Genomic DNA, 23,268 nt, shown 5'->3' with positions numbered 1-23,268 from the left:
TAGACAAGGTGGGCAGTCTGCTCTGGGAACCACGCCACAGGATCCATGGAGTCATTTCCTTGCAGTGCCTGCAGGACGTTCCATGCTGATGGACTTGTGGTCAAAGGGTCAGACAGCATCTCTGGAGAAAAGGAATGGGTGACGTTTCGGGTCGAGACCTTCTTCAGTCTGAACAAGGGTCTCGACCCAAGACATCACCCTTTCCTCTCCAGAGATGCTGTTTGACCCGTAGAGTTACTCCAGCTCTTTGTGTCTATCTACACTTTAAACCACCATTTGCAGTTCCTTCCCACACATTGTGGTCAAAGGTGTTGGTCTGGAAGAACCTTTTAGACCAGAATTCCAAACAGTAGGACCATGGCAAGCTGATGGGCTTGGAGGGGGCCAGCGAGGAGAGGTCAAGGAAAGAGCATTCACATCGTGGCCCTGTTTCCACCAATCTATCCACCACCATACACAAGCAGCACAAGAAGCAACAAGTCAGACAGGCACCATTGTATGCAGAAGCCGAGATGTGTGTTCAGCTCTGGCTGAACATCTTCCAATCTTGTGTGTGGACTCGAAGCAGATGAAAAAGCCAGCGAGGAAAGTAAATCACTCATTGTATCCTTAAAAAACAACTGCAAATTGCACACAAAATGTGTAGGAAGGAACTGCAGATGCTGGTTTAAACCAAAGATAGACACAAAATGCTTGAGTAACACAGTAGGACAGGCAGCATCTCTGGAGAGAATGAATGGGTGAGACCCCTCTTCAGACTGAGGGCTCGCTGAGTTACTCCAGCATTTTGTGTCTATCTCCAAATTGCACCGGTTATCTTATTAATAGATTGGCCACAGACTGCAGCCTCCCCTTGTTTAACATTGCACGTACTATTCTTCTCAGTTCATTTATTTAACACAGGGGTCCTGGAGGACAGTAATACATTTTGTGAGTGAAAAATACAGTGCAGGAGAAGATTAAGGATACCTCTGACATGCCTTATTCATCTCTGATACACATCTTTGTCCTGATTATTGATTACCTTGTTCGCCATTGTTGAATTAATTACTACGGATGGTGCACTATTCAAAGTGCTGGAATTAGAACTCGGCTGAAATTTATGGCTGATGAGGGGCGCGAGGGACATCAAGGATATCTCTGGTCTGACGGTGAGTTATGGCCTTCCTTCTCCAAGTGTGAATGACACAGGCACTTGTGAGTAATGGTGTTCCTTCCGCACAAGTGAGGGAACGCCTGGATCTCCCTGTGAACGGTGAGGTGATGTGTTTTTATTCTTGGCGTGGGGGGGGGGGGGGGGGGGAGGGGGAGGGGGGGGGAGGGGGAGAGGTGGGTAGGAGGAAGGCGATGAGACAATCTCGAAGGAGTCAAGAGTCAAGAGTGTTTTATTGTCAAGTGTCCCAGGTAGAACAATGGTATTCTTAAGGGCCTGTCCCACTTGGGCGTTATTTGCGCGCCAAGCAGATGGCGTGTGAAGATTTTGTGCATCCCAAATTCCTGGGGCGCTGCGCGCAACCACGCATCACCACGCACCATGCGCGCATCACGTGCACGTCACCACGCGCGCGTCATGCATCGTGACGCATAAATGATGATGGATAAATTACGAGCAAATGATGCCCAATGGGACAGGCCCTTTACTTGCTGCAGGACAACAGAATATATAATGATCATATTGAATAGTGGTGCTAGCTCGAAGGGCCGAATGGCCTACTCTTGCACCCATTGCCTATTGTCTGTTGTAAACATAGTACGCTATAGACAATATAATAAATGAGAGAGAAAGTTCAAAGAAAGATATGTATGTATAAACATACTCACATACAGATCATATATTTTATACATATATACACACACACACACACACACACTCATATACACATAAGAATCAAACAAACAATAATTGTGCAATAATAACAATAAAAGTTGATGTAGTTCAGAACTCATTTGAGGTTAATTGGCTTGGTATAAATGCAAAACTTGTCCCTAGCATGTGTAGGATAGTGTTAATGTGTGGGAATCGCTGGTCGACACGGACTCGGTGGGCCGAAGGGCCTGTTTCCGCACTGTATCTAGAAACTAAACTAAAACGAAACATGCAGAATAAATGCTGGTTTTCCTCACGTTAACACTCGAAGCAGAATCTTTCCACAACCATAAACTAAATGTTGTTTTACATTTCGTTGAATGAGCCTATTCTGCTCTGTTTTATGCAGAGGGTGATTTCTAACTGTTTAGCATCCAGGTCGAAATCCTATCGTCGGTAGATTTCCATTCGCTAAGTAGTAAACTAATTAGAAAGCTTTGCATTTTATTATAATTGACTTTTCACCAGTTATGACATTTTGAATACAGGCCTTTTTTTTTTTGCATTTCCTCTTTAACTCGGTGACAGCTCGAACATCTGACAAATTACAACAACTTTCCTTGACATTTGCTGCTAGCCAATTCACACACATTAATCAGCAATGTTTTGTTTTCACATTTTTTAAATCTTTCTTGTCACATTTTCAAAAAAAAATCTCCAACCAAACACCAGCTATTAGATAAGTGATTGAAGGAGCTGATAAGAGGATTCCGATCGAGATTTATTTTCCTCTCGTCTCTTTCCTTGAATTCTTCTCTTCTTTTCTCTGTAGTGAGAGAGTGTCCACTGAGACCTTTCCCTTGAGCTGATTTCAAGAAAGAAAAGGGCAAAGATATTCTCTGTGCCTGAGGACAGGCCACAAAGGTCAGGACATCTCCCAAGCTCTGTTTAGCCTCTTTGTCCAGCACTAGACTAAGGTGGCCTTTACGGGCAGAGGGCAGAGCAAGGTCTTTTTCAAGTTATAAGTAACTATCAGAACTCCAGCGTGATTGTGGATCCCGTCATTGCTCTTCAAAAAAACCTGTTCACTTTGAGTGTGATTTCCATTTATATTACGTTTTATATACAAAGCATTTGGATCAAATGATTACTGAATCATCCTTACCCTGAGTCCTGGGTTTGATCCTGTCTGTGGGTGCTGTCTGTACAGAGTTTGTACGTTCTCCCCGTGACCTGCGTGGGTTTTCTCCGAGATCTTCGGTTTCCTCCCACACTCTGAAGACGTACAGGTTTGTAGGTTAATTGGCTTGGTGTAAAATGTAAAATGTAAAAAAAATATTGTCACGTGTGTGTGTGTGTGTGTGGAGTGGTGTTAATGCGCGGGACTTTATTCAGATTCGCTGGTCAGTGTGGACTTTATACACCGAAGGGCCTGTTTCAGCTCTGTATCTCTAAACTACCACAACTAGAGAGCAGTGCTGAACTACTATCTACCTCATCGGTAGCCCTTGGCCTGTCTTTGATCGGACTTTACTGGCTTTACCTTGCACTAAACGTTATTCCATTATCATGATTCTGTACACTGTTAATGGCGTGCTTGTAATCATATATTGCCTTGTCGCTGACTGGATAGCACGCAACAAAAGCTTTTCACTGTACCTCGGCACACGTGACAATAAACTAAACTGAAACTGAACTGAATCACAAGGAAATATCGACAGCATGTTTAAAAGATACTTGTAAAATCATCTATAAATTGATGAACATGAATTACATTATGAATGATAATTGAAAACACGCTCCCTAACTTTTAATCAGAAAGGTTACATGATCTACCATTTCAGTCATCTCATCAAGGTGCATCGACCTTGAAGAAGTTCGCCACTTTTTTCTGATGGGACTGCAACTCCCTCTCTCACTGCTCCCCTTGTGATTCCTACTGTTCTGGAGTCTATAGAAGGGTTTTGTCACCTATTCCTTTTCCCCAGAGATGCTGTCTGCCCCGCTGAGTTACTCCAGCATTTTGCGTCTATCTTCAGTATGAACCAGGATCTTCAGTTCCTTCCTGCACATAAGCAATTCCAGTGTCTGCAATTTACAAATGTTACTCTTCACTTATGAAAAAGGGTGCAGATTTAGGTTTTGTTTCATGGAAGCAGGCCCTTCAGCCCACCGAGTCCACGCCGACCAGCGATCACCCCGCACACTAGTTCCATGTTATGCCACTCTCTCGCCCACTCCCTCAGATTCAATTTTTAATTTAATTTCAATTTTTTCAATTTAATTTTTAATTGTCATTGTCAGTGTACAGTACAGAGACAACGAAATGCATTATTGTCAATGACGGAAGGTTTCCACTGTGGATCTGTGAGCTGCTACTTTTATTTGTTTAGTTTTGTGTTAACGATATATCACAAAGGCTGTGATTCTGAAAATAAGAATCCCTAACATAAAAAGGCAGCTTTAAAGAGATAAATACAAAATCTGCAGGAGTAAGTCAGCAACTCCGGAGAAAATTGATAGATGACGTTTCGGGTCGGGAGCCTTCTTCCAGATCTGAAACATCACTTATCCATGTCTTCCAGAGATGTTACCTGATCAGTTGAGTAATGGGCCTGTCCCACCTAGGCTATATTTAGACGACTGCCGGTGACTGTCATAGTCGTAGCAGGTCGCCGTAAAAAAGACAACTGGACCCCCTCTACGACATAAAATTTGAAATAGAATCAGTTCTTTAACCACAAAAAAAAAATGAAGGCAGCACCAGCGACAAGCTACGTCATCCTGGCGACAACCTACGACAGCGCCTACGTCAGGAGAAGTCAAGTTACGCTCATTGGCGTCAAGCCAACTTTCGCCAAAAAGGTTTGAACATTTCAAAATCCAATGGCGACCAGAAAAACGCTACGATTCTTTGGGCGACTGAGGAGACGACTCATGACCATACGGGCGACACCCCGGCGACATCCTAGCCACCTGAGTTCGCCTAAAAAATCACCTAAGTGGGACAGGGGCATTACTCCAGTGTCTTCAGCTGAGTTGCTCCAGCAGATTCCACAGGCAGCTCGGTCAGTAACCAAAGGCTATTTAAAGTAATTGGCAAATGTTGTCTGGAGAGGAGATGGGAAATTATGTTTAATGCATTGAGTTGTTAGGATTGAGGAATGTAACTCTAAAAGGATGGTAGAAGTGGCAGAAGAATGGAAAAGGGAATTGGAGATATAATTGAAAAGGAAATATTTGAAATGCTGCAGGGATTGTGCATGAGAGTGGAACAGATTGGATATCTCTGTTATAGAGTAGCCTTTTATATTATTCTATGATAATTGCAGGATTTAAAAAATATATAAAATGCTTCAGTCATTTCTGCTCAACAAACTATGGTTTAGTTTAGTGTAGAGATACAGCGCGGAAACAGACCCTTCGGCCCACCGAGTCCACGCCGACCAGCGATCCCCGCACGTTAACACTATCCTACACACACCAGGGACAATCTTTAAATTTAGACCAAGCCAATTAACCTACAAACCTGTAAGTCTTTGGAGTGTGGGAGGAAAGTGTGGGAGATCTCAGAAGACATGGGGAGAACGAACACACTCCGTACAGTCAGCACCCGTAGTCAGGATCGAACCCGGGTCTCTGGCGCTGTGAGTCAGCAACTCTACCACTGCGCCACCGTAATGATACACTTCCTGAGTGCATCTGCACAGACCGAAGACTATTGTTAGTATTAGTTTGGGGGAAAGAAAATAAATTGGCCAGAAAACAGGGGCATGCTGAGAAAGAATGCATTTGTTTCAATGTGGTGGGTTGTTTATATATATAGTTCTTAAATCCATGTGGAAATGACCATTCATCCCATAGTGTCAAAAATAAATGAACATCTATTGCGCAAGGAAATGTTGGATGTTGACGTTAATCTGACATTCGTCTAGTACTTGGTTGATGTCTGCATTTGATGTTTTGCAGTTTTAGTGATTTATACGTCATCTCAGTGCCCGAGATATGTTTAGGCTTCAAATTGCGCTGACATTTGGTTTTGCTAATTTGAACGTAATGGTGACAAAGACTGTGGGAAGAGGGTGTAGAAAGCACAATTGGGCAAACACTCAGATGTGTCACACATTCCAAGTGCGGGGTTTGTTTTGACAAATCCTGCACTTCCAGGAAAGAAAAACACTAATCTGCCCGTTAACTGAATGTGCAATTTGTATGTATCCAGTTTAAGAGGACCACCGTCTTTTAAATTAACAGTGGTCATTAAGTGGTCAAACAATGTAAAGATTTTTGGTGGGTCTAGTGAAGAAAACAAATCAATGCATTTTGTTAGTACAAGAATTAAGTGAATAAAAACATATAAGATATCTTATTTAACATGTTATCTAAAAGTTGCATTTATATGGCTGTTTTAACATGGAATATATACCCAAGTTACCACCAAGGCTGTTACACACTAAATTTGACATTGTGGCAAATGATCAGATAAATGCAATAACTAACTGTCTTATAGAAGGAGAGAGGAGGGACGATTTAAGGGAGAGTTAGATAGAGCTCTTAGAGCTAACGGAATCAAGGGATATGGGGAGAAAGCAGGAACGGGGTACTGATTTTGGAAGATCAGCCGTGATCATATTGAATGGCGGTGCTGGCTCGAAGGGCCGAATGACCTCCTCCTGCACCTATTTTCTATGTTTCTAATCTAGAGTTTTTGGTGGCTTCAATATGAGTGTTGAGGTTACATAGATACATAGACACCCAGCCTAATGTCATCTGCAAATTTGCTAATGTTACATATCATTCCTTCATCCAAATCATTAATGTATATTGTAAATAGCTGTGGTCCCAGCACCAAGCCTTGCGGCACCCCACTAGTCACTGCCTACCATTCTGAAAGGGACCAGTTAATCCCTACTCTTTGTTTCCTGACTGCCAACCAGTTTTCTATCCATGTCAGTACCCTACTCCCAATACCATGTGCTCTAATTTTGCCCACTAATCTCCTGTGTGGGACCTTATCAAAGGCTTCCTGAAAGTCCAGGCACACTACATCCACTGCTCTCCCTTGTCCATTTTCCTAGTTACATTCTCAAAAAATTCCAGAAGATTGGTCAAGCATGATTTCCCCTTTGTAAATCCATGCCGACTCAGACCGATCCTGTTACTGCTATCCCAATGCACCGCTATTACATCTTTAATAATGAACTCCAGCATCTATCCACCACCGATGTCAGGCTAACTGGTCTATAAATCCATGTTTATCTCTCCCTCCTTTCTTGAAAAGTGGAGGTGAACTAAAACAGCCTTTTGCACTTTATCTGTGTATTTATGTGTGTGTATATATATATATATATATATATATATATATATATATATATATATATATATTCTTTAGTATATGGTCACATTGAACTGATCTGATCTGTATTTATGCCTACAATATTCTGTTGTGCTGCAGCAAGCAAGAATTTCATTGTCCTATCTGGGACACATGACATTAAACTCTCTTGACTTGACTTGGATAACATTAGCTACCCTCCAATCCACGGGAACTGATCCAGAATCTATAGAACATTGGGAAATGATGTTGGTGGCTCAGTGTCTCTCCTTGGGATCTGTACACCAGGAGATTCCAGAGCCCTGTCGATTAGGTTCAAGGGATGGGAACCAAAAAGTTGGGGCGCTGTGTTCAAATTAACGCGCATTCCTGGCACGGTCCAAGAGAGGGCGTAGTGGGACCTCCACTCTCCAATGACCCGGGTCATCTTCCCTCTTGTAAATAAATGTCCAGTTCCGTTTATAACATGGGATTTGGAGGCAGAGGTTTAGCCATTCCATTTACTTTTACAATGTAAACTGCAAATCAAAGCAGCACTCCTCACTGAAAAGTTAAAGCTGTTCAGAAATTGGCAACATCACTGAATCCTTCGCAGCTGCCCAAGATATCCGGACAGCATGCCAGCGTAGCCTGTTTTTTTTTTAAATTGTCCTTGGATGCTTGTGTTCTCTGTCTTGCTTAAACTGCGGAGTGGATTCCACGGTTAAAAGCATTCGATTGTTTTGACCTCACCAAATGAGATTGAACTCACCTGGTGGTTAGCACTCCGTGTTGTGTGTACGTTTAGATTTTAGTTTAGTTTAGTTTGGAGATACAGCATGGAACCTGGCCCTTTGGCCCACTGAGTCCGATAGGACCCTAGCACTATCCTACACACACTAGGGACAATTCACAGTCTTTTTTACCAAAGCCAATTAGCCTACAAACCTGTACGTCTTTGGAGTGTTGGAGGAAACCGGAGCACCCGGAGAAAACCCACGCAGGTCACGGGGAGAACGTACAAACTCCGTACAGACAGCACCCGTAGTCGGGATCGAACCCGGGTCTCTGGAGCTGTGAGGCAGCAAATCTACCGCTGCGCCACCGTGCTGCCCATCATTGGCCTTCCTGATACTTTATGAAGCAGGATTAGATTGAAACATGTGTTCATTTTAAGAGAGGTATTTTGGGTCATTTCAAGGTCAAATGATTTTAATAATTATTATGCATTTGGCCTCTTGCACTGCTGGACTGTTGCAGGGATAGGATTGCAGTCGTAGCGACATGAACAGAAGTCACTGATAGTTTGACACAATACAGAGACTTTATGGACCTTTTTAGTTTAGTTGAGAGATACAGCGTTGAAACAGGCTGATAACATAAAGCCAGTGAGAACGGATGATCGATGGCCAGTGGGCCGAGAGGCTTGTTTCCACTCTGTGTCTCCACACTAAAACTTCTCTCCCTTCCTGCTAGCCCATCCAGCAAGCACTATTCATCTTTCAGGCACTTGCATCTTCTCATTTGATTTGATTTGATTTAATTTGATTTAATTTGATATCATTGTCTTCCATTAAGAGACAACAAAATTATCTTTCCCTTACCCGACGCCGATGATCCAGCTTCACGGCAGAGGGCCTGAGAACATCGAGTTGGCTGAGGAGGCCACATAGTCCACCCGAGGTCGGGGTCTATATGAGGGGGAGAACTGGATATCTTTAGTGCCTTCCCTCACAGTGAATTCTGCTGTGGGGGGGACGTTTCATGTTGATTTCTGTAGTGTACTGTTCTGTGTCTTTTTTCTTTTTTCTCTTTTTTGTTTTGTATGGATATATTGACATTTGGCCTGTTCAATTAATTTAATCAAACTCTGTAAAGCACTTTGGTTCAAATACTGGTTTTGTTGAAAAGTGCTATATAAATAAAGATTATTATTATTATTATTATTATTACAGTCATACAAAAAAATAAAATAAAAAAAACACAAAAGCACAGAACACAGAAGTCCACAACACAACCAAATTTCCCCACTGTAAGTGAAGGAACCAAAGTCCAGTCAAGCTCCTCCCTGGTTGTTCCCCGATGTTCACCCGTCGTTGGGGCCTCCCGAGCCCCCTGTAGTTGTCGCCACGGGCGGCCCGATGTTCAGGCCCTCTCGCCGGGAATGATGGAATCCCAACGTCGAACGGGAGAACATAGTCAGCGACCTCGACCCCCTGAACCCGCCACCTTCCACCGGAGTCCGCGGCTCCCGATGTCCACATGCCGCGCTGGGTGGAGATTCGCGCTGGCGAACCCCGGCAAAGGGTCCCAGGACTCCGCGATGTTAAAGTCAGCGCCGCCCGCGTTGGGAGCTCCGCACCCACAGCTCCGCCATGTTGGGGCAGCGGCCAAACACTCTGGCGACCCCAGGTAAGGCCACGCCCGCCCTGCGATGTATCGAGCGCAGCGCCGCAGCTGCTGAAGCTCTGGTCCGGTCCCGGCAGGAAAGGCTGCGCCAATCCAGTTGGTAGGCCGCGAGGGGGTCGGGGGAGGGGGGGCGAGGGCGAGGACGCGGCCCGGATAATAGCCCCATCCTTGCCAGGAAGCGACTGAAGGACGATTCCACCCTTTCCCCACCCACTCCCCCCCACGTAAAATACTGAAAAAAACACTCTAAACATAACAACATTTAAAAAAGGCTACCAGACCGTGGGTGGAGGCAGCTGGCAACAGCACCACCGGATGTCCATTCTTCCAAATAAGCATCATTCCTTAACTCAAAAGTATCGTAACTTATGAAGCTATTAAAGGGTCTACTTAATATTGTGTGGTTATATTGATGGATCCGAATGTAAGGAGTGCTTCAAGATTCAATTAGAATGTTATTGTTACTTTAAAATGATTCCTTTGTATTACTGAACAGCTGCAGAATGGAATTGGGAAAGATTTCATCGTATAACGATTTGAGTCATCGCAACCAGTAATTGACAATTTTGACTCTTAATAAATGTCTTCCTGCTTTGCGTTTTCTTGTTGCGATTCGATTTGCCAGTGTCTGATATTTTTACATTTCCCCCCCTTTTTTTTGTATCGACAGGCTGGTTTAATTAGGTTCTTGTACAGAGCTGAAAAACATAGGTTGTACAAGCTAGGGATATAATAACGAAGATTTAAAAAATAACACCCACGAGTTAATCAGCTACTAATTGATACATGTTGTAATGCTACCAGTTTGTAATTAAGAGGAATAGGGAGAATTGAGTTAAATTGGTATAAATAAGGCTGGAAGCTGAACGGTGACTTGGCATATCGTTAATTCCCACAATCTGTGCTCTCGGATGCTAAATCATGGGTTAAAAATATAAGCATAGTGGGCAATAGTGATTAAAAACCTCAAAGGGTGAGGCAGCATCTATGGAGCGAAGGAATAGGTGACGTTTCGGGCCGAAACGTCACCTATTCCGTCGCTCCATAGATGCTGCCTCACCCGCTGAGTTTCTTCAGCATTTTTGTCTACCTTCGATTTCTCCAGCATCTGCAGTTCTTTCTTAAACAAAAACCCCAAAGGATTTGTTTACCCTCATTAACTTCCCTCCATACTTTGCCGTTTTAAGAGGAAATCACAAAGTCACTGAGTAAGCAGCCTTCATTATTCTGAGCCAAATAAGTTGCGAGAGAACCTTTAAAGGTATGGGGGGTGGGGGGGGGGGGGGGGGGGGGGGGGGGGTGGGGGGGGGGGGGGGGGGGGGGGGGGGGGGGGGGGGGGGGGGGGGGGGGGGGGGGGGGGGGGGGGGGTGTGGGAATGGGGGGGAATGAATCCAGGAATGTTGGGTTACAGGAAACGGCCTCCTGCATTTGCACCACCGAGCACTTAACAGCAACCGTGACAGGGAGTTTAGACTTGGTATAAGTTGAATTTCTCTCGTTTCTATTAGGACGCTTGAGTTGATTGGTACCTGGTTGACCCACAAAGACAGGCCAAGCAGTGGTCAGCGATGATGGGTCCCAGGAGGGGTATAACCTTACAGCAGTCTGGGCTCCTGGTGCTGGGCCTTTCACAACAGGAATCTGGGGACAAATGGAGAGGAATGGTTTTCACACTTGTCGCAGCTGCAACAACCACCAGTACAGGGGGCTGGGTAGGCAACGTTCTCCCTCTTGAGTTCATGCGATAGGAGCTGAAGTAGGCCATTCGGCCCATCAAGTCCACTCCGCCATTCAATCATGGCTGATCTATCTCCCCCTCCTCACCCTATGCTCCTGCCTTCTTCCCATAACCCCTGACACCTGTAATAATCAACAATCTATCTAATTATGCCTTAAAATATATCCATTGACGGCCTCCACAGCCTTCTGTGGCAACGAATTCCACAGATTGACCACCCTCTGACCCTCTGATCTTCTGACCCTCTGACCCTCTGACCCTCTGACCCTCTGACCTTACCTGCCATGACTCCACTACAGCACCTGGCGTTTGTTTGTTCTTATTGGTACTGATGATGATGATGATGATACTTTATTGTCACCTGTAGAGTCATAGAGGCTCTCAAACAGGCCTGTAGGCCCAATGTTCCCACACCGGCCAACATGTCCCATCTATACCAGTCTCACCTGCCTGAATTTGGCCCATATCCCTCCAAACCTGTCCTATCCATGTACCTGTCTAAATGTTTCTTAAACGTTGCACTAATCCCAGCCTCTTCTGGACTAAACATTGCTTTATGGATATCGCAGTTTACATGCAGCTTAGTTTAGTATAGTTTAGTTTAGTTTGGAGATACAGCGCAGAAACAGGCCCTTCGGCCCACCGAGTCCACACCAACCAGCGATCCCCGCACATTAACTCTAACCTACACACACTAGGGACAATTTACTATATTACCAAGTCAATCAGCTTACAAACCTGTACAAGTTTGGAGTATGGGAGGAAACCGGAGCACCTGGAGAAAACCCACACAGGTCATGGGGTGAACGTACAAACTCCGCACAGACAGCACCCGGGTCTCTGGCGCTGTAAGGCAGCAACTGTGTTGCCCAGTTCTCCTTGCCTTTTCATGGAGAGTGCTGTTCAGAAATTCGCTATGATAATAATTTACAACCAGTTCCATCTGTATCTATAGGCCTACTAAAGCTTGTAGTCAGGTGTCTTGTAGCAAGGCATCTGTGGAGAGTATGGAAGCACAATGTTTATGCAATTAGACCACTAATCTAGAGGCCTACACTAATGAGACAGAGACACACATTGGAATCCCTACCACAGCAGCTGGGGAATTTTAAGTTCTGCTAATTAATTAAATGTGGAAGAAGATACTGGTATCAACAATGTGGACCATGAAACTACTGACTTTTCATAAATACACAACTGATTTATTAAAGGTAGACAAAAATGCTGGAGCCACTCAGCGGGTGAGGCAGCATCTATGGAGTGAAGGAATAGGTGACGTTTCGGGTCGAAACCCTTCCTTCAGACTGATGTGGGGGGCAGGAAGAAGAAAGGAAGATGCGGAGACATTGGGCTGAGGGAGAGCTGGGAAGGGGAGGGGAAAGAGGAAGAAAGCAAGGACTACCTGAAATTGGAGAAGTCAATGTTCATACCGCTGGGGTGTAAACTACCCAAGCGAAATATGAGGTGCTGTTCCTCATGAAACCCATAGCTTTTGGTTTGGAAGCAGGACTGCTCAGACAGAGGCAGAGTTGATAACAGAAGCTTTTATAATAAGCAGGATACATGTCCCTAAGGTCATGAACTAAAATGGCTTTTACGGGGGAAAGGAAGGAGAATGAGGTTGAGTGGGAAAGATAGATCAGCCATGATTCAATGGTGGAGTAGACTTATAGTCATAGAGCCATACAGCATGGAAACATGCCCTTCAGCCCAACTTGGCCACACCGACCAACATGTCCCATCTATATTAGTCCCACATGCCTGTATTTGGCCCATATCTCCCTAAACCTGTCCTATCCGTGTACCTGTCTAATTCTTTCCGTATTGTTGCAATAGTCCCTGCCTCAACTACCTCCCCCTGGCAGCTCGTTCCATACACCCACCACCCTTTGTATGAAATAGTTAACCCTCGGATTCCTTTAAAATGTTTCCCCATTCACCTTAAACCTATGCTCATTGGCTATCGATTCCCCGTAATGGATGGGCCAAATGGCCTAATTCTGCTCCTACTCTGCAGGAGCTGATGGAAGCAGAGAGATTAGGGTTTGGTAAATACATGGTTAAGCAGCTTGCAATGTTAGTGATTTGCAACAAGTCTCAAAGAACCAAGACCAACCTTTTTTTAGTTACAGCTCCCAACTTTTCACCTTTTAGCGTGTGATTCAGTGGAGTGACTTCAAGCTGAACGATTTACAACAGAAGTGCTTCTCACATGCTACGGAAATGAAACTCAGCCATTATTCTTAAAAGGATTTGAAGCATGGAATGGTTCTGCCCTGGAAAACAGTCCAGTGCCAGGTTACCTGCAAGTAACAATGAGTGAAGAAATAGTATTTTGATTTGTTTGAGGGGTACATGCTGAATTCAGCTGGTAAATTACACTACATACACAAGAGTAACTTAGCAGCCTAACTTTGTTGCTGAGTTTAGTTTAGTTTAGAGATACAGCATGGGAGCAGGTATTTTAGCCCACCGATTCTGCGACGACCAGCGATCTCCGCACAAATTAACACTACCCCACACACACCAGGGACATATTACACATGCACTTCGAGTGCTGTCTGTACAGAGTTTGTACGTTCTCCCCGTGACCTGCGTGGGTTTTCTCCGAGATCTTCGATTTCCTCCCACACTCCAAAGACGTACAGGTTTGTAGGTTAATTAGCTGGGTAAATGTAAAAATTGTCCCTAGTGTGTGTAGGATAGTGTTAATGTGCGGGGATCGCTGGTCGGCATGGACCCGGTGGGCTGTAAGGACCTGTTTCCACACTGTATCTCTAAGCTAAACTAAATCTAAAAACCAAACTCAACTAAACCATGCTTTATTGGTATTGCAGATCCGATGCAATTCTTGGTAAGTTGTAAAATTGTTCCTAGTGTGTAGGATAGTGATCATACGGGGTGATCATTGGTTGCTGCAGGATCAATGGGCCAAGGGGCCTGTTTGCATCCTGTACCGCTAAAGTCTTATGGTTAGGTGGCTTGGGGCTTGCCTGGAATGGAGAGTGCTCATAAGAACTAGACAATAAGAAAATGACAGTAAAACATGGCGCCCATTGCATGCGGGATCAGCTGGCTATTTCTGTACACTTTGCTGAAGTATGGCAATACGCCACTGACTGTAAGAAAATAATTTCACAGTATGTTTGGAGATAGGAGAGTCTTGGACAATAAAAGTGTGACAAAGCACACCTCCAGATTCAGGAACTTGGTCGGACTTGGCTGGTTTTATCTTGCGTGAAACATTATTCCCTTATCATGTATCCATACAATGGCTTGATTTGTAATCATGCATTGTCTTTCTGTTGACTGGTTAGCATGCAACAAAAGCTTTTCCCTGTACATGTGACAAACTAAACTGAAGTGAAGCTGAAAAAATGGTTCTATCAGTGCACTAACAACAAGGACATTGTTTCAGTGTTCATCAATATGAGAATTGCCTGGATTTCCTTTGTCCTGTTTACATCTGGTTAATGGTTCTGCGTACATTGCAGCGAAGGTCTGGTCTGGGTTAGAGTTTCTTACAATGAATTCTTCCAATCTAATGTTATTACCACCATGTCTCTCTCTCTCTTGTAGCCATGACCTGGTGACCAGTGATGAAAACTTCGAGGAGTCCGTACGGAGTTTGTACGTTCCTCCTGTGACCACGTGGGTTTTCCCCGGGTGCTCTAGTTTCCTCCCACACTCCAAAGACGTACAGGTTTGTAGTTTAATTGGCTTCTGTATATTGTAAATTGTCCCTGGTGTGTAGGATAGTGTTAGTTTAGTTTGTTTATTTGCTCAGAGATACAGCACGGAAACAAGCACTTCGGCCCACCGAGTCCGCACCGACCAGCGATCCCCGCACATTAACACCGTCCTACACACACTAAGGACAATTTACACTTATACCAAGTCAATTCATCTACAAACCTGTATGTCTTTGGAGTGTGGGAGGAAACCGAAGATCTCGGAGAAAACCCACGCGGGTCACGGGGAGAACGTACAAACTCTGTACAGACAGCACATGTGGTCGGGATCGAACCCGGGTCTCCAGCGATGCAAACGCTGTAATAGCCCTGTCCCACTGTACGAGTTCATTCCAAGAGCTCTCCCGAGTTTAAAAAAAATCAAACTCGTGGTAAGCACGGAGAATGAACGTAGCGGGTACGTCGGAGCTCGGGGACATCTCTTAGCGCTAACGGCAGGCACTCGGGAAGACTCGCTAACGGCAGGTAAGCGCGGGAAGACTCGTGAAGATTTTTCAACATGTTGAAAAATGTCCACGAGAGCCCAGAGTACCGACGAGCGGCCATTACCGTAAATCTCCGAGTTCGAATTAGGGCAAACTCGGGAGAGCTCTTGGAATGAACTCGTACCGTGGGACAGGGGTTTAAGGCAGCAACTCTGGGATCGCGGGGATTGCTGGTCGGCGCGGACTCAGTGGGCCGAAGGGCCTGTTTCCACGCTGTATCTCTGAACTAAACTAATACTGTACATTGCAGCTTGTAAAATATGCCACTCACTGTGGCGGAGAATGTATTTCCCCATTTTAATTGCGTGAAGTTTGTTTTGTGAATTAAATTACCTGGTTCACGCACTCCTGTAAAGACTAAAATGCATTCCAGTTTTATATAAACAGAACACATAAGGAGTGGAAGCAACTAACACATCTGTCATTAATATGCATTTGTAGTGCCACAAGTCCGGGCAAGTGTGCCTCCATTATAATATTCTACATCATTATTTACTCTACAGCTCAGGTTTGCTTGCATTTATTAGTGTTAAACCAGAGAATAATTAAATTAAATACATTTCTTCTCGAGGCATGCCTTAATTCAATCGTGTCATTACATTTTCCAGTTGCATTGTCATCGAGTGTAGTGTTTCAAACGAGCCTGATCAAATCTGTAAAATCCTCGTGTTTTTTTCCGCATTTACTCTGTTCGCGTGTGGCTACTGCTCTTTGCAAATTACCTGAAGGTACCGTTCGCATGGAGGGTTTGCCGAAAGCTGACGGAGAACAGAAGGGAGAGGAGAGCGAGAGAGAGAGAGTCGAGGGGGGGTGGGGACCACGTCCCATTGCACCTTTGCACAGGGCCAGGCATCCATTTGTAATGTTTAAAGACTCTGTGATGCCCTATGTTATCTAATCAATCAGCCTTCTCTGAGCTGGGATAATGCACCGTGCCACATGTTTTTATAACAAATTACATTTAGACACTTTAAGACACTTTCATTATTTTAGCGCAGGTTATAATTAGTCATTGTCAAGGCATAGGCACAGGTTGTGCAAATCAGAATAAATTTGGTTTGCTCTATCAGCAGTCACAAATGAAGCAATAAATTAGGAACAGTGGCTCATGAGGTCTCCGATCAAAACCCTTACCTGAAATCCTGGGCGTTTCTTGCTTTTAATGGGTAAAATTAAAGTACTGGGGGAAAAAACTGCAAGGCATTGTTTGTTGTTTTGCCTTTAAGGAAGACAGATTATTAATAATATTAACACACCAACACTTCATTGAGTTAAAACTGCAGTTAGATTATGGAAAACATTCTTTTTGGCACAGCGGTACTCACTCGCGGCAGCAGAGTTGCTGTCTGTACAGTTTGTACATTTTCCCCGTGACCGTACTGTTTTACTCTGAGATCTTTAGTTTCCTCCCACACCCCAAAGACTTGCAGGTATGTAGGTTAATTGGTTTGGTATAAATGTAAATTATCCATAGTGTGTGTAAGATAGTGCTAGTGTGCAGGGACCGCTGGTTGGCACGGACTCGGTGGGCTGAAGGGCCTGTTTCCATTCTGTATCTCTAAACCAAACTAAACTAAACTCTCGTGTTTCAAGAAAGTTGAAGTTTCTTGAGCTAACGTTCCTCTGTGGAGAGCTGGCTGAAAACTAACTGAAGTGAATATTGTTTGGGAGATTAATAACAGAGGAAAGAGTGCAGGCCATTTGGCCCATCAAGCCTGATCCCATTAACTCATAAGAAACTGCAGATGCTGGAATCTTGAGCAAAACACAAAGTGCTGGAGGAACAGTGGGCTTTGGACAAACTCCGTACAGAGAACAACGGTGGTCACGGTTGGACTCGGGTCTCTGGCACTGTAAAGCAGTTCAGTTTAGTTTAGAGATTACAGCGTGGAAATTGGCCCTTCGGCCCATCGAGTCTGTGCCGACCAGCGATCCCTGCGCATTAGCACTACCCTACACATACTAGGAACAATTTTACAATATACCAAACCAATTAACCTACAAACCTGTACGTCTTTGGTGTGTGGGAGAAAACTGGGGCAACCGGAAAAAACCCACACTGGTCACGGGGAGGACGTACAAACTCCGTACAGACAGCACCCGTAGTCAGGATCGAACCCGGGTCTCTGGCGCTGTAAGGCAGCAACTCTACCGCTGCGCCACCATGCAACCCTGTACAAAGTGAATTTACAGAAAACTCTGCTTTAAGTGTTGAATAGATCAGGAGGACAAATTATGTGGAACAAAGATGAATACAAGATTCAATTGCCAGCTCCTTAAGCCAATGATCTCTTTAAAGGATAAATCATGCTAAAATATTTGTGGGGCATCAATTGATAAGTCTCAGCTTCCTTTTTCAACGTGATGTGTGAAATCTGATCTCAAAATGTACATGATATTTATATTCATTTCACTTTTCGGGTCAGCAGAGAATTACAGAATCGCACAACAGGCAAATATCCATGTAACCACGTTTATCACTTCTGCCCTTTTGAAAACGCACCCCTCCACCTCTGACTTTTATCATTAAATGGAAATACTTTGTGAAAATAATTGCCCCAATACATCAGAAATACTAAGGGGTCAAATGCGTTCGTGGCTTTAGAGGTTGAGTGCACAGCTGTGCACCAAGGTGCAGTGAATTTGTTAATTAGTGTTAACATATTGGGTGCTAACTCTTGTCTGCACCTCTAAATTATTCCTGGGAGAAATGGGTCCAACCTGGTATTAATATATTTTGGTTGGCACTGTGTTGTTCGACATGACTCATGAACCAGCAAATTTGCGGCTCGTCACACTTAAGATTGGCTCCAAAGTTGTCCATACCTGCACTTTCTCCCAACTCAGTTCGATTTTGTTCTCATTTTACGCAGATCAATTTTCCTTTGTGAATATATTGTGGATGTTACCTCCAGCATGGTTTACCACCACACCAGTCGCTATTTTTTGTAATACAATACAACGGTGAGGAGCTGGCAGTTGAATCTTATATTCAACATTGTGGCCCGTAATTTGGTCCTCCTGACCTATTTGACACTTTAAAGCAGAGTTTTCTGTAAATTCACTGTGTACTGGGCGCAGCGGTAGCGCTGCTCTGCCTTAAAGCGCCAGACCCAATCTGAAGAAAGGCCTCGACCTGAAACATCACCCGTTCCTTCTCTCCAGAGATGCTGCCTGTCCCGCTGAATTTCTCCAGCATTTTGTATCAATCTTCAGAGTGAAAATCTGTCTTTGATCACAAATGATAAAGGAATGGCTTCACCTCAGTGTTTAGTGCTCAAGATTCCAGTATCTCCAGTTTCTTGTGTCGCTATTGAACCAATGTATGGTTCGACACTTGCTTCAGTGAGATACCCAAGGTGGAACTTACTAATTTAACCGGGACACCCCTAAAACATTGCTGTTCTGAAGCAGTAAAACTGTTTGCAAAAATAAGCCTGAACCTTCCTCTTCACTGATGTTGATGCACATTTAGCCGGTGAATCTGATAATAACTTCAGTGGGGATGTAGAAGTGTGACTCTTCCCCGCTGGCATTGCATCTGCCGACATATTAATATCTCAGCTACATCCTCCAGTGCAGTTTGCCCACTAAGTTGTCACCTCAGCAATTCCTACAGTGTGTAAAAACTAGACATTTCTATTTTTCTTGTAATCTGGTATTGTTCATAAATTCATAAGTCAATGGTCAATGGTTTCTGTATTGTCATGTGTGCCAGGTACAGTGAAATGCATAGGAAGGAACTGCAGATGCTGGTTTAAACCGAAGATAGACACAAAAAGATGTAGTAACGGAGTGTCCCTGGAGATCAAGGAGAGGCAGCACTTCAGGTCAGAACCCTTCTTCACTTCTTTATTCAATTCTTTGAATTGTTAAATTGGTATTGGTTTATAATTGTCATCTGTACCCATATGTACTGTGGTTTGTCATATACATTGATCAACTTTGTTTTGCATGCTGTTCGGCAGATCTTCACATTGGGGGTACACAAAATCCCTGTGTAAATAGAGAAGGGACCATTGTAGCTCATCGATTGACTCCCACCCACCCGGCCAAGAACTCCTTGCTCCATCTATGGCAGAGTACGAGACACCACATTGGCCTCATCTATCGCCCAGCAAAAGAAGCGGTCATGGTGGCGCAGCGGTAGAGTTGCTGCCTTACAGCGAATGCCCAGCGGAGACCCGGGTTCGATCCCGACTACGGGTGCTGTCTGTATGGAATTCGTACGCTCTCCCCGCGACCTGCGTGGGTTTTCTCCGAGATCTTCGTTTTTCCTCCCACACTCCAAAGACGGACAGGTTTGTAGGTGGATTGGCTTCAGTAAAATTGTAAATTGTCCCTAGTGTGTAGGACTGTGTTAGTGTACGGGGTGATTGCTGGTCAGAGCGGACTCGGTGGGCCGAAGAGACTGTTTCCGCACTATCTCTCTAAAGTCTAAAATCTAAAACGAATTAGCCTTTTTTATTACCTTCTAGCGATAGATTAAAATTGTCATCAAACACCTCAACGATATTGATGTAGACAATAGAAAATAGGTGCAAGATGAGGCCATTTGGTCCTTTGAGCCAGCACTGCCATTCATTGTGATCATGGCTCATCATCCACAGATCCAATTGAACCTTGTTTTCAACAGTCGAGTATGTTTCGAGAACAGGCTGCCTGCAATCACTGCTAATCAATGCACTAAGTACAAACTTGATATTAAATTGCACTCCCAAGCCACTCCTCAATGGTGAAGCCCTGTTTTTAACAAAGTGCTTTGAGTGCGTAGATCTTGACATGAAGTGCGATAAGGAGCAGTACAAACCTCACACTCGAAAACGGTGCAATCCCTTGAAAGCCAGCTACGTTGCTGGAATTGCTCAACTGGTTGTCAAACCTATGTATCACTTCAGGTCAAGTCGAGTCGAGTGTATTGTCACATGTCTGGGTACAGTACGGTTTAGGTACAGTGAAAGTCTTGCTTGCAGCAACGTCTTAGACATGTGGACTCGTTCACCAGAGATAAACTACATTGTACTTATATTATGCGTGAATTACACAAAAGTGGAAAGAAAATTAATGTGGGCAGAACAATAGCAAAGCTGGGCGGCAAAGTGGCTCAGTGCTAAAGTTGCTGCCTTATAGCACCAGAAGTCCAGGATCGATCCTGACTAAAGTTGCTGTCTGTGCAGAGTTTGTATGTTCTCCACGTAACCGCGTGGGTTTTTCCAGGGTTTTTACTCCAAGACGTACAGGTTTGTGTAGGTTAATTGTAAATTGTCCCTAGTGTGTAGTATAGTCCTAGTGTACGGGGTGATCACTGGTCGGCGTGGACTCGGTGGACTGAAGGGCCTGTTTCTGCGCTGTATCTCTAAAGTTTAAAGTAAAGCCTAAAGACCCACAGTAGCACGAAGGAGGTGCCACAACATTTCAGACAAGATTTAGTTTAGTTTAGTTTAGTTTAGAGATACAGCGCAGAAATGTGCCCTTCAGCCCACCGGGTCCGCGCCGACCAGCGATCCCCGTACGTTAATACTATCCTACACACACACTAGGGACAATTATTACATTTACCAAGCCAATTAACCTGCAAACCTATACGTCTTCGAAGATCTTGAAGAAAACCCAATTAGGTCACGGGGAGAACATACAAACTCCGTACAGACAGCACCCGTAGTCAGGATCGAACCCGGGCCTCTGGCGCTGCATTCGCTGTAAGGCAGCAACTCTACTGCCGCGCCACGTGACGGTCAGATGATAAACCCTGGCTCCATTTGTTATCGTGGGGTGTGGCAGTTTGTATGGAAATATTTTGATGTAAAGAGCAGGAATTTCCCTCATTGTTTCTTGGACATTTGTATCTTATCCTACACAGTGGTGCAGTGGTAGGGCTATTGCCTTACAGCAGTAGCTCAGACCCGGGTTCGATCCTGGATACGGGTGCTGTCTGTATGGAGTTTGTACGTTCTCCTCATGACCTGCGTGGGTTTTTTTCCGAGATCTTCGGTTTCCTCCCACACTACAAAGACGTACAGGTTTGTAGGTTAATTGGCTTGGTGTAAATGTAAAAAAATGTCCCTTGTGTCAGATAATGTTAATGTGCGGGGATCGCTGGTCGGTGCGGACATGATGGGCCACAGGGCCTGTTTCCGCGCTGTATCTATAAACTAAAACTAAACTAAATATCTGAATAAGGTCTAATGGGAAATGGATGGAACTGTAACCTGAGCAAAATATGAAGGGTGGGTGAAACCTTGCTCGCAAGGAAACTGTTGATGAGATAAGAGCAGCTGAAGCTACAAAGTGCCTGAGGGAAGAGAGAGAAACAATCAGCTTGTTGATGGAACATTGTAGACTGGGAAAATGTGGCAACAGCTAAACTTCCTGAAGAAAGCTGGCAGCACAGCGTTACATTAATCCTGTTAATAATAAGACAGCTGACTGTTTAAAGAGAATTATGAGTGTCATGGTAGTATGTTTGAAGCCTCTACATCACTGCCTGCAAGGACTGTCTTAGATCAGAGTGGCCGGTGAGGTCTGATCTATCGGCTCGGAACTTCTGACGTTGAGGAAGACTATGATGTCCCCGAGACACAAGGAACTGCAGATGCTGCAATTGTGAGTGAAACACAAAGTGCTGGAGTAACTCAGTAAGTCTTGCAGCATCTATGGAGTTATAGGAAGGAACTGCAGATGCTGGTTTATACTGAAGATAGAAACAAAATGCTGGAGTAACTCAGCGGGTCAGGCAGTGTAACTGGTGAAAATGGTTAGTTGACGTTTCGGGTGGGAGACCCTTCTTCAGACTGATATTAAGGATGGGTACAATGGAGGCGTGGAGTAGGCATTTGGGATCAAGACCCTTCTTCAGACTGGTTGGAGTAAGAGGGGAGAAAGCTGGAAAAGAGATGGGGGGTGGGACAAAGCCTGGAAAACGATTGGGGGATACATGTGATGGAGAGTTTTATTGGCAGATGGATGGACAAAGGCTGGAGATGGAAAGGGTATCAGATGAGGAGAGAGGAGGAGTGAAATGTAAAGCTGGAGGGAGGGATATAATTGAAAGGGTACTGGGTTCGGGAGGGTGCTTTGGGTTGGGTGGGGAGGACAATAGACAATAGGTGCAGGAGTAGGCCATTCGGCCCTTCGAGCCAGCACCGCCGTTCAATATGATCGGTGGTGCAGAGGGTGGTGAAAATTGCCCAACGCATCACCGGTTCCTCGCTCCCCCCCATTTAGTCTGTCCAAAGCAAGCGCTGTCTGCGGAGGGTGCTCAGCATCGCCAAGGACTGCTCTCACCCCAACCATGGACTGTTTACCCTCCTACCATCCGGGAGGCGCTACAGGTCTCTCCGTTGCCGAACCAGCAGGTCGAGGAACAGCTTCTTTCCGGCGGCTGTCACTCTACTCAACAACGTACCTCGGTGACTGCCAATCACCACCCCCCCCCGGACACTTATTATTATTTATTCAAATCGTTTGCTATGTCGCTCTTCCAGGGAGATGCTAAATGCATTTTGTTGTCTCTGTACTGTACACTGACAATGACAATTAAAATTGAATCTGAATCTGAATCTGAATCTGAATCTGATCTTGGCTGATCATCCACAATCGGTACCCCATTCCTGCCTTCTCCCCATATCCCCTGACTCCGCTATCTTTAAGAGCCCTATCTAGCTCTCTCTTGAAAGTATCCAGAGAACTGGCCACCACCACCCTCTGAGGCAGAGAATTCCACAGACTCACAACTCTCTGTGTGAAAATGTTTTTCCTCATCT

General features: G+C 44.7%; 1 long non-coding RNA gene across 1 annotated transcript in view; it reads left to right on the top strand.

Annotated features, from left to right (window-relative positions):
- Nucleotides 1–1,878: 1,878 nt before the first annotated feature.
- Nucleotides 1,879–23,268, top strand: part of LOC129712555 (uncharacterized) — a 60,868-nt gene continuing 39,478 nt past the window's right edge. The window contains exons 1-2 of the long non-coding RNA XR_008726087.1: nt 1,879–3,096; nt 19,224–19,335. This is a non-coding gene — a long non-coding RNA (uncharacterized LOC129712555). The remainder of the gene's footprint in view (nt 3,097–19,223; nt 19,336–23,268) is intronic.

The sequence above is a fragment of the Leucoraja erinacea genome, chromosome 33, assembly GCF_028641065.1.
Source record: "Leucoraja erinacea ecotype New England chromosome 33, Leri_hhj_1, whole genome shotgun sequence".
Classification (NCBI taxonomy): domain Eukaryota; kingdom Metazoa; phylum Chordata; class Chondrichthyes; order Rajiformes; family Rajidae; genus Leucoraja; species Leucoraja erinaceus.
The sequence above is the reverse complement of the archived record's forward strand: the minus strand, read 5'-3'. Positions and strand labels throughout refer to the sequence as shown.